General features: G+C 42.0%; 1 long non-coding RNA gene across 1 annotated transcript; it reads right to left on the bottom strand.

The window, feature by feature from the left end:
* Positions 1–712: 712 nt before the first annotated feature.
* LOC137361408 (uncharacterized) lies at positions 713–10,143 on the bottom strand. Its single transcript, XR_010972190.1, has 4 exons — positions 10,090–10,143; positions 5,360–5,460; positions 3,902–4,022; positions 713–3,027 (listed from the first exon to the last, which is right to left on the bottom strand). It is a non-coding gene; the product is annotated as an uncharacterized lncRNA (long non-coding RNA).
* Between the last annotated feature and the right edge of the window lie 900 nt (positions 10,144–11,043).

The following is an 11,043-nucleotide window of genomic DNA, read 5'->3' on the forward strand; positions in this document are numbered from 1 at the left end:
CACAGGTATGATGGGAGAGCTGACTCAGGTTGATTGGATAAACGGAGTAATCACAATGGCGGTAAAAAAAACAGTGGAAACATTTAAAGAAACATTTCAAACTGTTCAAAAAAAAATACGTTCCATTGAAGAACAAAAACTCAGCTCGTAAGCTCTATCCATGCTTTACTATAGAAGTTAAGAATAAAATTATATTCACGGAGTGATGCTTGAAAACACAGAGCGTGAGCAGAGTGGCAGGGAATGAATCACTGAAGCGGCAATGCGGGAGTGAGCAGCCGAAGGGCGGCGGGGGAAGGGGCAAGGCCTGGAGTGAACAGCTGAGGGAAGGCAGCAGCGAGGTGGGGGTGGCGGGGCGGGGTGGTGGTGGTGGTGGTGCGTGCAGATGGGTGTGGGAGGTAACGTTGAAGAGAAGCGTGATGGCAGGAAGGAGTGGGGTAATGTTGGGGGTGAGATGGAAGCGGCAATTGCAGCCATTGAGGACGTTTGGCTTTAATTTTTTTTTGTGACAAATTGATCAGCGCCATTTGTCTGACTGGAAGCTGCCTGAGACATGGTAGTGACGAGGCTGCATTTGCGCATCCGCCAGTACCGCGCCACCTAGTGGTTGCGTTTTCAGCAAATGCAGCCATTATTAAATGGAGCCCATTCACATTTCAAGTAAGTCTTGTGCTGGGTGTATGGCTTTTAATAAGTTTCTGGAATATAGGAGTGAGATTACATTTGTTTATTGAGCACTCAGTACATGCAATAGTATGTAAACATAGAGGTGAAATGTATAAATTACAGCCACACTAGATGACGGATGCTTGGGGATTAAATATTGCGATCATTCTGAATTCAGTGCCTTCGGCTTTTAAAAAATTCAAATGCTCATTACAAACTAATCGTTTTGATGTGTTTCTCTCAGTCCACCATGTGGAATTCCAGACCATTCTGTGTTACATTATTATATCAAAGTTAAAATTCAGCTTCATTTAAGGAGAATTTAATTTACTTATTCTTTATGAGTTATGATAATCTTCCTTACTGAACGAGCTGTTTTTACATTGGTCTAACCAATATTATAACGCTAGTTCTCTATCTCACCGGTACTTTCAATTTTGGTCGATATCATTGCAACTCCATGAAGTGAAAGGTGAAATTATCAATCTAACTTTGTCTCTTTATCATTGATGTCAATTCAAATGATGAAGTATGACATATGTTTCCTTTGCAGAACTAGGACCTTCGCACAAGATTTCCATTGATTGACGTTCTCTGAAATTTATGAATCGGAATACAACAGCAAGTTTTCAATTATGCTTCTCACTTCCTGAAACTGACCACTGTAGGTTCAGTCCTGGTCTAAGAATCCAATGGTACTTCAGGGTAACATACTTCCCTGTTTAATAGGCAAAGACTAAATATTGATAATTCTAAAATATAAAGAAAAGAACACAGCATAATATTGTCAGACTTCAGCACAGTATGATTAACCATCAGCTCAAAGTGTCCCAATCACTTGGCTTTAGAATATTTAAGGACATCTCTAAACAACATTTCATCAACATCATATGACCATCTCGAAGTATTCAATTGCACAGATCCCTACCCAGGTCTTTACATATTAAACTGCCCAGAGTCACAGTACAGATTTCTTGTCATGGTGTTGTCAGCGTGACAGGCCATGTTTTGGGCCCGTTCTTCGGAGCATCCTCATCATGCATGTCTCAGATTGGTTGTTTCAGGTGCACTACTGCACACAGCGATTCCCAAGATCATCCAGCATGAGACATCCGATACACATCCTTCCTCTCCTTTCTGGTTATCTTTCTTAGATCCAGGGGTCTGAACTTGTTTGATTACAATCTCTGCTGGATGAACTTGATGTTTCCAGTAGAGGGCAAGCTTTCAAATATATTCTTCTCTGCTCAGCAAAAGCAAGAACACAACCATCTGCCAGAGAAAACTAACAATTAAATACCTTAACTGCACTTTACTGACTTTTCTGCATTGCATTTCATCTGCCACGTGTCTCTCCATTCAACCAGACTGCCTTTGTCCTCTTCAAATCTCTCTCTGCCCTCCTCACAGTTCACAGTACGTCGAAGTTTCATGTCCTCAACAAGCTCTGAAATGTTGATTTGCACACCCAAGTCTAAGTTATTTACATATATCAAGAATAGCAGTGACCCTAGCATTGACCCCTGGGGACCCCCCACTCTATACCTCTCTCCAGCCCGAAAAGCAACCACCACCGGTATATTGTTTGCTGCCACGGAGCCAACTTTATATCCATGCTGCCACTGTTCCATGGGCTGTCACTTTTCTCACAAACCTGTTTTGTGGTACTTTGTCAGAAGCATTTTGAAATTTCATGTACACCACATCTACCCCATTACCCTCATTACTCTCGGTCACGAGATCAATATATTTATCCACTCTAGTCAAAATCGATTTGCCTTTAACAAATCCTTGCTGCCTTTACTTAATTAATTTACAGTTGTCCAAGTGACTGTTAACTTTCTTCCGGTTTATCTTTTCTAAAAGCGTTCCCATCACCGAGATGAACTGACTGGCCTGTATTTGCTGGGGTTATCATTGCACCATTCTTTGAGCAAGTATGTATAATTTACAATTCTCCAGTCTTCCAGCACCAGCCCTGTATCAGGAGACAGTGGCCCGTTCTACTGGTCCAGGTTACAATGGTGGTGAATCTGATGGGGAGACCAGAGTCAGCAATATTCTTACCAAAACTTAGAACCATTTCCCATAGCCACGACTGTAATACATTGTTTATTCACTAAAGGGAACATTTTCATTCAATTAAACAGATGTATCTCATTCCAGTGCCTGCGGTCTGAGGATGGTAACGCTGTTCTGCTGAAGATCAATCCTGAATATTATCTTTGAAGACTGAGAGGAATATTCGCTGCTTTAGCAGGAAACGATTCTGTTCATCCGGGGAAAGCAGAAGACATCAAACACACGGCAGAAAATGTAAGCAATGTTTTCTCATACTTGCTCATTTTCATAACAACAATCCTATTCCGTAAAACATAAAGAATGTCATTCTAAAACTGAACACGGGGTCGAACTAAACTCTAGTTAGGACAGGACGTTTTGCTTGGATTCTTTTTTTCATTTTGAAAACAATCTCACAGCCAGTGTCCACGGAGATTTCATCACCTTCTTCAGCTCTTCCCTGAATTTAGTTTGAGTAGCGGCATAAATACACGTATTTGTGCAGGAACTCAAATACTGAAGCATAACTCCGGTTTGAGTGGCGATGTATGCAGGAGATGTATAATCGGGTCGGTAATGCACGGCTATGCTGCTCGTTGCATGGCTCACGGCAGACGGTAGATTTAACAATATAAAACTGGCAGATACAGTGAACAGTAAAATAATGGATTTCTTTCTATTCTCCATCTCTTGATCTCTCGGACTTTCACTGCTGTGAGTCCGGAGTCCCCTGCGCGCTCTACTGGTTATTAAAATACGTCTGACTGTCAAAACGTTTAACAGTAATATCAGAGCAAAGGGAAGCCATGTATAAATGATATTCTGTAAGAGGAGGTACGCTGCACCTGCAGGCGATGAAATAAAAGCCACACTAGGGCGGATAAACCAGTGAATATTGTTAATTATTTGCTTATGTTCGTACACAAACCAAAAGGGGATGGTCTGTGAATATATCAGGATGGAAAGGGTTGTTAATACTGCCGCTGCAGTTCTCACGGTGCAATACTTTCTTTTTAACTGCTGACAGCATATAGCTACAAGTCGATCAAATGTGAAGGAGACTGTAAACCACATCGACATACCGTGGTTGGTACAAAGCATGTAGATCATGAACTTACAGACGGCAGTGTAGGAGAGGAATGAATGTGGAAAGCGTTTACTCAAAATATTATACCCGATTATATTAAAGAGCATGACCAGTAGATCTGCTGTTGCCATGGCCACCATGTAGACAGAAATACACTTGGAGAGGCCGCAATTTCCTCTGGAGAGAATGACAATTGTCAATAGGTTTGCTGCAAGAAAGAGGGAGAAGATTTAAGTTACGGAGACAGGCAGACACTTTCTAGAGCATGTTGTGAGCAAAATGACATATGTGTGTTTGTACTTAGACTGAATCTTATTTATAATATTGACAAGCATTGACAGCTTTTCTTTCAAACCAATAAATGATTATAATCTCACTACCCTTCCAGCATACTTCATTCAGACCATATCAAGGCCACAGGACGAGGTTTGCCCAGAGGCCGTAGCATGAATGGCAACGGAAAGCAACCCCCACCACCACCCAGTCACAGAGGGTGTATTGGCTTTGGGCGGGAGTGTAAACCAGAATTATCAGATCAGTGTCCATCATTCTTCTCTCCCGGTATAATTTCCACAGCAAATTGAGCTCCATTACTATAATCTGCGGCCCAGGTCAAGCCAGAGTACCTCACAGAGACAGACAGTACTGTTATAAATAATAGTCCATTCGAGGGAAACTTTAGATGGCTTTATAAATTGTTAATATTTAGCTGTCAATAAATTGATGGATTTCCATACATAAATTCAAACACATATTTTATTCCTCTGTTCAACAGTAAAGTCATCTTGCAATGAGGCTTGTGCCGTGTGATTCCACAGCCCAGTTTGATATGATACCAGTGCGGTCCCATGCGGCGATAGATGGAGTTTTAAATTAGCTTCTTCAGTTTATTTGGAGATAGGAATCTCGCTAACAGCATCAGATGTCTGCAGTATTCAGTACAATTTCCAAACCATTACTGCAAGGACATGAATTCAAAAAGAACTTTTAGCTGAGACAAAACATTCAATTTAGTTCAATCTTCGGCACGTTTTCCATTTCTAATGGCTCGAAGGAGCTGCTCGGGAACGGAGCGGGAGCTGGTGGAAGAAGAAAGGTTATTTCAGCCGAGGGAAGGGGAGTGGCTCCCTGAGCTGCAATCGTTAGAAAAAAAATATTTCCCAATCTCTCTTAGTTGGACTTGCCTGTAGTCCGAAGAACTGTCAACTGAAGAAGAGAAGGAATAACGCTACAAAAAAAATAATTACATTGGACTCCAAGGAACACATTCGTCTGTGAGCTGTTGGCGAGAAACGGTAACAACATTGCCCTCCCGCAGTATAACGAGAAAATTAAACGCCTTATATTCACGAAACGCCAACTGGAACAGTGCCTCACCCGTTGTTCAATCTGGTGAAATTCCCACTGACATTCCGGCTCTGCAGTAAAGACATTCTCGTGATCCGTTAAATAACCATTAACAGTGAGATAATCAACAGCTATTGGACAACAGGACTTACCTGGGGCACCAAAGGTAGCAATAAGAGGGTAGTAAACGTCCTTTACCTGTAGAATTATTGGCCGCTGCATTTTGTCGAAGAAGGTGCGAATTCTGTCCAGCTTCGTAATTCTGACAGCACTATATCCGAAATCCATCAATGCTCCCCCTTTATAGAACAATCCGTGCCCAAGTGAGAAAATGAGGTGACACAATAATTAGCATTTGTTACAGTCACTTCACAAACTGGAAAGCCATGGGGAAATTGTGCCGCTCAGTCCTTGCAACTACTGCCATTAAATTATATCAACAGCAAGTAGTTCTCGAGGGAATGTATGCTGCGCATGCCCTCTGAACGCTCAACGAAACATTGCACCTGGAAACTATTTTGTGTTCTCGAAGCCTTATATCAGTTCTGTTAAGTCTTCACTGATTCATTGTAGAATTTAGATTTATGCTACACTTGGATGATTAGTAGCGATGACTGGACTCTATCATCACTGATGATGACTTCTCAATAACATTGTGGATTGTGGTTCACTTCTAACATTATTAGTAATGATCATATTCTAACCTTCATGATGGTAATGCTAGTGTGACATTACTGTTGCTAATCTACTCAGACATTATCAGTAACGAATTTAATCTAACATTACTGATAGTGACCACACACCAACAGTACTGGTGATGCCCTACTTCAGCATTACTAATACTGCCCCCAGTCAAACATAACTGAAGGTAACTATACACTGATATCAATGGTGATGACCACATCCTGTCATTAATGATGGTGATCCTGTACTAACATTACTGGCGATCACCCTACTTTAACATCATTGGTGATGATCCTTTTACATCAATAGTAGTTACGTTGCCCGAACGTCAGTGATTGTGAATCTATTCTAATTGTATTGTTGTTGACCTTTACAAAACAGTAATATTAGCAGCCCTATTGTAACATTATTTGTGACGAGCCCACTCCATTATTGCTGGTGGTGATTCTACTCCCGATAGTGACCCTATTCTAACGTGGTGATTTTACTGTAACATTACTGATGGTAACCTTACTCTAAAATTGCTGGTGGTCATCATACTCCAACATGGCTGTTGGTGACTCTATTATAACATTATAACTGGTGATCCCACTGTTACATGTCAGGTAGTACCCCTACTCCATATTATTGGCCATGAAGCTACTCCAGTTGGAGTATTCAGATGACTGGCCCACATTAACAACTTTATTATAAGTGAAAGGCGTTGAATCCCATGCCATTCAGCTTAGAGCTTTAAGGGTGTCCCCATTAGCAGAAGCTGCAAAAGAAGGCAGCTCGTCTCACTGCCGAGAAGCATCTCCATTCCAAGATCCAACTCGCAGACTTTTAACTGTAACTGCTTTCATAAAGACTGGCGAGTTCCATAACCTCACCCACCATCCCTTTTGCAGCTCGGAAGGATTCTTATTGTGTTTACTTTCCTCACAATGATGAGGCGATGCCTTCATCCACTGTCATGGTTTTATTTTGTCTCCACCACGAGAGACACTTTAATCCCTCTGTATTCATTCTGCGTTCAAAGTTTAATTTTCTTGATTGATGCCAGAATGCAGTCGTAAGGACATTTTACAAAGGAGCACCATTTATATTGAACCTTCTGAGATCCATATAGCTATTGGATGGACCATCTTCATTCATCTCACAGGAACCAATAACTTTCAATATCACAGGGAGAATGGATCAAATTAAAAGTTTCAGAGGCCGCTCTCTCACACATTCGTACAATCCCCTCCTCTCTCTTCTATTGTCTCTCAGTCTCCTTCTGTCTATCTGTCTCTACTGATATCCCTCTCTCAGAATCATACAAGCACAGAAGGTGGCGATTCGGCCCATCGTCCCTGCACTGGGTCTGCGAACGAGCAATTCACTTTGAACCATTTTCCCGCCTTCTCCCTATAACTTTGCACATTCCTCCTTTTCATATAACAGTACAATTCCTTTCTGAATGTTTCAATTGAAGCTGTCACCTCCACATTCTCAGGCAGCGCATTCCAGACCTCAACCACTCGCTGATTGAAAAAGGGTTTCCTCATGTTGCTTCAGCTTCTCTTACCTATTACTTTAAATTACTTTTACATTCTCGATCGATTCATGAGTGGGAAGTTTTTTCATATCTAGTCTTTCCGACCCTTCATGATTTTGAATACCTCAATCAAATCACCTCTCAGCCTTCTCTTCTCCAAGGAAAACAGTCCTAACTTTTCCAATCTATCATCATAACTGAAATTCCTTATACCTGGAACCATTACCGTGAACCTTTCCTGTACTCTCGCCAATAACCTCATATCGTTCCTAAAGTGCAATACCCAGAACTGGATGCAATACTCCAGCTGAGGCCGAAATAATGTCTTATATCAGTTCTTGTATTCTATGTCCCTAATTCTAAAGCCCAGGAAGCTGAATGTTTTTTTTTAACTGGTCTCTGATTCTGTCCTGCCACCTTCAATGAGTTATGCATATATACACCGAGGTCCCTCTGCTCCTGCACTCACTTATGAATTGTACCCTTTATTCTATATTGACTCTCCATGTTCTTCCTACCAAAATGAATCACTTCACATTTCACTGAATTAAGCATCATCTACCACTTATAATCCCATTACACCAACTTGTCTATGTCCATTGAAGTTCTACACCATCCTCCCCACAGTTCACAATGCTTCCAAGTTTTGTATCATCTGCAAACTTTGAAATTGTGCCCTGTACACCCACTTCTAGATCAATGCGTGCAAATCTGGTCGCCACACTACCAGAAGGACGTGGAGGCTTTGGAGAGTGTACAGAGGAGGCTTACCAGGATGTTGCCTGGTCTGGAGGGCATTAGCTATGAGGAGAGATTGGAGAAACTCGGATTGTTTTCACTGGAACGACGGAGGTGGAGGGGCGACATGATAGAGGTTTACAAAGTTATGAGCGGCATGGACAGAGTGGATAGTCAGAAGCTTTTTCCCAGGGTGGAAGAGTCAGTTACTAGGGGACATAGGTTTAAGGTGCGAGGGGCAAAGTTTAGAGGGGATGTGCGAGGCAAGTTGTTTACACAGAGGTGGTGAGTGCCTGGAACTTGCTGCCAGGGGAGGTGGAGGAAGCAGATACGATAGCGATGTTTAATAGACATCTTTTGACAAATATATGAAAAGGAAGAGAATAGAGGGATATGGGCCCTGGAAGTGCAGAAGTTGTTAGTTTCGGCAGTCATCAAGATCGGCGCAGGCTTGGAGGGCCGAATGGCCTGTTCCTGTGCTGTACTGTTCTTTGTTCTTTGTTCTATTAATATATATCAGGAAAAGCAAGGGTCCCAACACTGCTCCCTGGGGAACTCCAATACAAACCTTCCTCCAGCCCAAAAGACATCCATTCACTGCCACTCTTTGTTTCCTGTCACTCAGCCAATTCTGTATCCATTTTGCCACTATACATTTTATTCCATGAGCTATAACTTTGTTCACATGTCTGTTATGTGGCACTGTATCAAACGCCTTTTGACAGACCATGTACACCACATCAACTATATTGCCCTCATCAGCCCTCTGTGTTAGCTCCTCAAAAAAACTCAAGCAAGTTAGTTAAGCATGATTTCCCTTTAAGAGATCCAAGCTGGCTTTCCTTAACTAACTCGTATTTGTCCATATGACGATGGATTTTGTCCCAAATTATTGTTTCTAGAAGATTTCCCACCACCGAAGTTAAACTGACTGGCCTGTAGTTACTGGGATTATCTTTACCGACTTTTTTGAACAATGGTGTAACGCTTGTAATTCTCCAGTGCTCTGACACCACCCCAGAGTCTCAGGAAGACTGAAAAATTATGGCTCGTACCTCTGCGCTTGCCACCCTCACTTTCCTCAGTATACCTGGATGCATCTCATCTGGTTCTGGTGTCTCATCCACTTTAAGTACAGAGAGACTATCTAATACTTGCTCTTTATCAATTTTAAACCAATCTAGTGTCCGACGTAACTCCTCTTTCGACATTGCCTGGATTGCATCTTCTTCCTTGGTGAAGACACATGCAAAGTGTTCATTTAATATCTCAGCGATGCCCTCTGCCTCCATGTGTAAATCCCATTTCTGGGCCCTAATCGGGCCCGCTGCACCTTTTGCCATGCTTTTACTATTTATAGGCCTATAGCAAACTTTGGGATTTCCCTTAATGCTAGCTGCCAGTCTCTTTTTATGCTCTCTCTTTGCTTTTCTCATTTGCTTTCTCACTTCCCCTCTGGATCTTCTATTTTCAGGCTGATTTTCAATAGCATTTTCTACCTGACATCTGTCATAAGCACGCTTTTTCTTCTTTATCTTAATCTCTACCTCTTTTGACATACAGGGAGCTCTAGATTTGTTTGCCCTACCTTTCCCCTTCGAGGGAACATACCTTTACTGTGCCCGAACTATCTCTTCTTTGAACGTAACCCATTGTTTATCGATTGGTTTTCCTGTCAGCATTTGACTCCAATTTATTCACCCCAGCTCCATTCTTACCCCCGTGAAGTTGGCCTTCTCCCAGTTAATTATTCTTACACTGGATTGCTCTTTGTCCTTTTCCACAGTCAGTCTAAACCTTATGATACAATGACTGACAACATTCTGTTGGAGAAAATTTTCCTGAACATACTCTAGGAACTCTTGCCTTCACTGTCGTTTACACTACTCTGTTTATGCTTAATTTCACCATCTTTGTCATTCATAAAATGTTGTTCAAATTAACATTATACTTTCTCCTATTTATATGGACTAAACTCACTCACAGGGTCAGCTGCCAACTCCAGCTCCTGTCCATGGTAACTCCAGCTGATGAATTGCAACCAGGGGTTAAAGCCTGTCTGCAGGTGACATCACGAAAAGAACAGAAGCCAATCACACAGCAGCCAGCACAAGCCTCGCCCTCTCACTGTTTTGCAGGGTCACATGACCAGGCTGGTCCTGCTGCAATCGCACTGGACTGACGGGCAGGTTACAGAATCAACCCAATACAGTGAAGGCTGTGTCAGCTACCCCAGGTCCTGTCTAAACATGGCCCTTGTAAAGAATACAGCCTTCAATAATTAGCCTTATCAATCTTCTCTCACGACTTTAATGTGAAACCTCAATATCCAATGTCTGCCCCACCACACGTCCAGCTGTTGCTTGATCGAACCAAAGAAATGGCAAGATGATTTTTTTTTGTTCAAAACAGGATGCAGCAAGGAGATGCTCTGCAAGTAATAGAGAAAAATGTTCCAAGGGCAGTGCTGCTGTATTTAGATTTAAATGAGCAAGATGGATGTTGATGTTCGTGATTGGATAAGTCTGACCTCTTTGACATCAGTCTTTTTTCTCTGCTCTGAAAATGTGCAGTCAGGAAATATATGACATCTGAAGGACGGACGGGGTCATCGAAAAGGAGCCAAAATAAAAATTGAAGAGGGAAACGGTGGAACATTACCTGTCCTTCATGTCATACACTCGCAGTACATCAGAAGCAATCACAGGAAATGCAGAATAGGTGCGAATAGGACACACAGGGATGAACCCCAGGGGTTGCGAATGGAGTCACAGATTTTTTGCTGCACTCTTCCAGGGTCAGTTCCTGTGAATGGGAATTTTCGTTGTTTTATGCCCTTCTCTGCCAGTGTGTGGGATGTACCAGATTACAAGCCAATACGTGTACATAAACTAAATGGTCAATCATCGTATCAGTCAGTCAGATAAAACAATTTAAA

This window comes from Heterodontus francisci, unplaced genomic scaffold (genome assembly GCF_036365525.1).
Source record: "Heterodontus francisci isolate sHetFra1 unplaced genomic scaffold, sHetFra1.hap1 HAP1_SCAFFOLD_940, whole genome shotgun sequence".
In the NCBI taxonomy this organism is placed as follows: Eukaryota; Metazoa; Chordata; class Chondrichthyes; order Heterodontiformes; family Heterodontidae; genus Heterodontus; species Heterodontus francisci.